We start from the raw sequence: 6,000 nt of genomic DNA, 5'->3' as shown, positions 1-6,000 counted from the left end.
AGTGAAGAGGGAGAAACAGTAACAGGAAACTTAGAAATGGCAGAGATGCTTAATGACTTCTTTGTTTCGGTCTTCACCGAGAAGTCTGAAGGAATGCCTAACATAGTGAATGCTAATGGGAAGGGGGTAGGTTTAGCAGACTCAGAGTTACAGAAAAGACAAGAGCTCCCAGATAAAACTGGGGGTGTTTCAGAAGAATTTGGGACATACTCTAAGGTCCCAATCATGCATTGGGCTCCGTGTGGGCAGAGAGTTCTACCCATGCTGAGCTCATTGCGGGATTGGGCCTAAATGACTGACAGATGGCTTGAGATTGGTACCTTGCACCAAGTGTGGCTACCTCATTTAGGATTTGAGAAAAGAGATAATTCAGATTCAACACAGAGACCAAAAGAACATACATTTCTCCTTATTATCGGTAAAGTCCAATTCTCAGTGTATACTAAAGATAAAAAATGACTTATTTAAGTTCAGTGGCTGGAATGTACTTACTTATGTACTACTTTTTGTCTGTGATGATACTCTCTATATGGAAAAATTTAGAAGTATAATTCTTGATGATTTTGTATAACTTTGTCACTAACCAACCTAAAATAAACAAAAAAAAAAATGCTTTTAGAAAGCTTATACCATTTCCTGTTCTTGTTACAACCATTTGCCACTTTTTGTCCGAGATCCACTGATGTTTTCTATGCACCAGAAGAGGTCATCATACTGCAATTTATTCCTTGGTAAATTCATCTAAACACAAACATTGTCAATAGTTCCCTACATCAGCCTCTAGGGGGAACTCAGTCTCCAAAGCCAGGCAAAATTGTGAAAGGGTTTTGTCATGTAATTTAACAACTGCTATTGTATGCCTGTTCATTTAACCCTTATGTCCTATACTGCAGGAAGAAGGATGAACAAATTTAAGACATTGGCATTAAGTACACTACCGCAATCTTCAAAGACACCCTCATCTCTTTACAAAAATTGAATACATGATTCATGTCCAATAACGCTAAACTTTATATATGCTACTTTGTTCATTGAATCTACAACATATAAAAATTCATGGGCACTGACGTGTGTGCATATATATTAAAACATTAAAGTTAACAGGAGTACAATGAACCTATGTTCATTGCTCAAGGAGGATGACTTACAATGGTTAGGGGAAGCATGCCTTTGAATTTCCTGCCTTTTCTGAGATTAAAAATCTCAGTTGTAGAGTTGCATAGTAGTCACTTACCTTGGACACCAGTCCTGAGCTTAAAGTAAAAATCTATTCAACTTTGTAGCATATCAAGAGCCTGCTAATTCTCTTGATGGTTGAAAGAAGGAAATGCTGCTGGTGGTGGCTGGAGTATCTTCACGCCTGTAAATGTGGCTTCTACTGTTTGGTAGCAAGGGAAGGCAACACTTGAGTCAAAAGGCAGAAGAAATCAACAATCAGAAGACTCCTGCTATAGAGAGCAGAGACCCTGAGGCCCACAGACAGCCAGGAGGAGGAAGGGAGACAAAGGCCTTCTCTACATGGGAAAATGCACCAGTTTAACTTAAATCAGTTTTTAAATATAGTTAAGCCAGTGCAAAAGACTGAGTAGACACTCTTTGAATCCTTCCACTCACTGGCTTCTCCTTCTCTATAGCATCAAACATTCACTTTCAAGACTCTTCACAGTCAACCCCCACCCTACCTATCATCTTTTATTCTCTCTAGAGCTGTCGATATCCGCCTCCAACTGGCCTGTGATGCCAGCCTCAACTGCTCACTTGTTACATTTTCAAACATCTTCATGCTTTCTCCCAGGCTGCCCTTCACACCTGGGCGGTGCTCCCTGTAAAAATCTGCAAAGCTACTCACCTTCAAATCCCTCCTCAAAACTCTCCTCTGCTGGGATGCCTACCAAAAATTTGACAATGGTTAGGCTGCCAGTGTGCAAAGAACACTGGCTGTCACACTAAGCAGTGCTGTCTCATTGTTTCTTTGTAGTCTTCCGTCTGTCTGTACCCATCTGCTATCTCTTGTCTTATACTTAGTTTGTAAGCTCCTTGGGGCAGAGACCTTCTTTGGGATGTGTTTGTACAGCACCTAGCACTATGGGGTCCTGGTCCATGATAATACAAATTATAAATAATAGCCATAATTTTTCAGTTTAATTTAAACCTGTTCCTGGTCAATGTAAGCTAAATCACTCTCATGCTGAAATAAGTTTCCACACAGGGGTTTCCACCTATTCTGGTCTATTGGTTTAAATTCACATCTTAGGTTATACCAGTGCAAATTTCCTGCTTAGATAAGACGACAGAAAAATCACACTTCTGACCCCCAATAAGATCTGCGTGAGTGATCTTAAAAAAATTCACAACTGCTCTCACTGCGAAGAATCTAAGGATAGGTCTACACTTACCTCCGGGTCCGGCGGTAAGCAATCGATCTTCTGGGATCGATTTATCGCGTCTTGTCTAGACGCGATCAATCGATCCCGGATCAATTCCGGAAGTGCTCGCTATCGACGCCGGTACTCCAGCTCGGCAAGAGGAGTACGCAGCATCGACGGGGGAGCCTGCCTGCCGCGTCTGGACCCACGGTAAGTTCGAACTAGGGTACTTCGAATTCAGCTACATTATTAACGTAGCTGAATTTGCGTACCTTAGTTCGAAGTGGGGGGTTAGTGTGGACCAGGCCTAACTGTAATGAAATTGACAATATGTGCACTCCTAATATCTGGGCCAGTTACGTCTTCTAAAATCCAGTAATCCAAATATGCCTTTTAAAAACTAACTACATGGACTTTAATTGGATTCTTTGTTTAGCTATCCTTCAATCTGTTAACTCCCTGCTGTCCAGAGAGCAGTTGGCAGGATTAGGGCCTAAATTAGATTTAAAACAGCATGGATGACAATATAAAAAGGACATGGTAAAACAAGGTAAACATGGAAGATCATGCCATACTATTGTGTTTGGATGTATTCTGTTACGAACACTTAAGTTTTAATTAAAAAAATTAATGCCTGGGACAGTGTCCAGAAAGAGGGCTGAGGTGGATTTAGCAATTATTTTGAAGGACAGATAAAAGACAATGCTTCATAAATGAGAAGACAGTAAAGACAGTTCAGCAGCTGACCTAGGTCTGAGAAAATCCCACCGCTAGCTCTTGGTTTTTTTAGCCTTAGGCATTTATTATTGTATCACTTCACACTAGATAGTACTTTTCATGGGGGATCTCAGTGCATTCTTTTGCCATGTACCACACTGGCGTACCAAGTAGTTTTTGGTGCTGTGGACTAGTTCAAACCTACCATTCTGACAATTATTCAGATTGCTGTGTTGTTACATATGCCTATCACCATGGTCTCTGTCACAGCTGTGAATGACCTTTGTGAAGCTTTCTTACCATTTAATCTTCTCTTTTACACATCTATGAGAAATACAACTGTATTTAGAATCCCCTTGCATTGTAATTCAGGAATTAAGGAGAGCCTGTGCCAGGCGTCTGCCATATAATTAATTGTTCCACAGCCTCTTGCATTCTTTTTGGGCATAAACTGAAATCCAGATACTAAACAATGTTACTACTATAAATGATTCTATACATATTTTTTAATAATAATTAACTAATGAAATTACAAGCCCAAGGAGTGGAGGTATATGGAGCAAATAAATTAAATCTCAGATATTGACTTTTACTTATTGAATATAACAATTAGAGCTCTATCAAATCTACAAAAAAAAAAAAAAGTTTGTATTTCACCAATTCCCTCTCACTTGGGTATTTCTCAGGGTAAATCTACACTACAGCGGGGAGTCGATTTAAGATACGCAAATTCAGCTACGTGAATAGCGTAGCTGAATTCGACGTATCGCAGCCGACTTACCCCCTTGTGAGGACGGCGGCAAAATCGACTTCTGCGGCTTTCTGTTGGCGGCGCTTACTACCACCTCCGCTGGTGGAGTAAGAGCGCCGATTTGGGGATCGATTGTCGCGTCCCAATGGGACGCGATAAATCGATCCCCGAGAGGTCGATTTCTACCCGCCGATTCAGGCGGGTAGTATAGACCTAGCCTAAGGCACTGTGGTTTCTAATCACCTACATGGAGATGATTCATACTTTTGACATAGATGTCAAAGGTTAGATCTAAGAGGGGAATATGTCTTGAATAACATGTGGCCAGCCTTTAACTTCTAATAATCTAGGAGGAGTTCACTCCGACTTCAGTATCCCCAAATTATAGTTATGATCTATACCAAAGTAGCAATATTGATACCGAAGGAAATCTACTAGAGTCTGAGACTAGAAATAAAAATCTTAGCTATCAAATGTGAGACCTTTGTTGAAATTAAGTCTCAATCTTTTGAATATTTATAGTAAACAGAGGTGTTTTATAATGTAATTTTTTTCTAGCAACCCATCAGGTTTATAGCCATCAGTCAACTCAGATTGTGCATACTGAGAGTAGAAAGATCTCCTGCATGACTATCACAAATATAACCTTGCTGTTATCTTTTGAAGCGTAGATCATTGTTATCTCTTCAAATACAAGGAAATCTTTTTCTCTTTACACTGATTGAACTGTACCAAAGATTTACCAGGTATTCTCTATACAGCTTTTAGATAAACTTTTTTTTATTTAAGTATTTAACAAACTGTTACTTATTATCAGAGACAACAGAAAGGCTAATGGAATGTTGGCAAAGCCTGTGACAACTTTGTGCCAAATATGTGAAATTTATTTAAGTGGGGAGGCTGGATTTTCATTTTCTATTCTACTTGGCCTTACTCTTATTTTGAATTTCTGAATGCTGAAAATGTACCTGGTGCTGGACAGCCCAGAAGAGTGAAAGGAAGTTTAATATTTAAATGGACAAACAAAATGATACTCCAAAACAGTGGAGCAGGGTAAAAGTATAATGGTACCAGAATGTTTTTCTTAAAGGTGACCTGCAAAGGAATTTTTAAAGATGGAGCTTGTACCTCTGTTTGCTTCTTTCATGATATATAAAAATGGTATGAAAGATTTTTTTTTTTTTTTACTGTTTTCCCTCCTCTGCTTGTTTTGTACTTTTGGAAATATCAGGAATATCAAATTTGGTCTTCTGTAGCTTTGCTGGACGACATCCCTGGGAAGTCTCGGGTGCATATTGTGATCTCTAAAACCTTAGTTTATTGGGGTGAAGGTACTGAATCTTTGTGCAAAATGTTAGTCACTGAAGTTAAAAAGATGTTAACAAAAACAAACTTTAAAGATTCTAAGGGCTCTTCTACACATAGTTTTGTAATAGTTTAACTACATTTGTATTTTAAAAAAACAATTTGAATTAAATCAGTGCAATCACCTATTGGGGACACTTTACAGTGGGGGTGGGTCACACCCAATTTAAATCAGTTGTTAATGCCAATTTTGTTAAGTAGAAAACTATGTGTAGATAAGCCCTGAGGGGAGGGGGGAACCTCCTACCCCCACCCCCTCTCAGTTGCTCATTCACACACTTGATTCTTGTGATGTCATAATTTTATTAGTTCTATGGACATAGTTTTCCAGCCTTGACACTGTGTTTCCTATTCGCATTATATTTGATCTTTTACTTAAAGCCCCAGCAGCTAGTGACAAGTGTTGAAGTGAGAATCACAGCTTTCATTTAAAAAAAAAAAAGCTTCTAGCCTTCATGGTTGTGGAGAAAAGCTTAAAAATACAATCTGAGTGCACTCCAGAGGTACTAAAACAGGCAAGTTCTTATAATAAAAAGCAAATAGGGGACTCCCTTGAGCTGCTCAGGTCCCTATGCAATTGCTTATTCTGCTTATGCTTAGCGCTGTCTGTGACTGCATCCTCACTGGTGCTGCACTTCCCAAGGGGTGTTGCTAGTATTACTAGGGGCATTACCCACAGTTCTTTGTACTACAGTGAGATAAGCCACTTTATGATTCTTCCTCAGTGAACTGTGGGATAACTTGTCTGTCCTTCTGGGCATGTCGGAGGACTTGTGGGAAGGTTTAGCAGGATAACCAACA

Source organism: Malaclemys terrapin, chromosome 1, assembly GCF_027887155.1.
Source record: "Malaclemys terrapin pileata isolate rMalTer1 chromosome 1, rMalTer1.hap1, whole genome shotgun sequence".
Classification (NCBI taxonomy): Eukaryota; Metazoa; Chordata; order Testudines; family Emydidae; genus Malaclemys; species Malaclemys terrapin.
The sequence above is the reverse complement of the archived record's forward strand: the minus strand, read 5'-3'. Positions refer to the sequence as shown.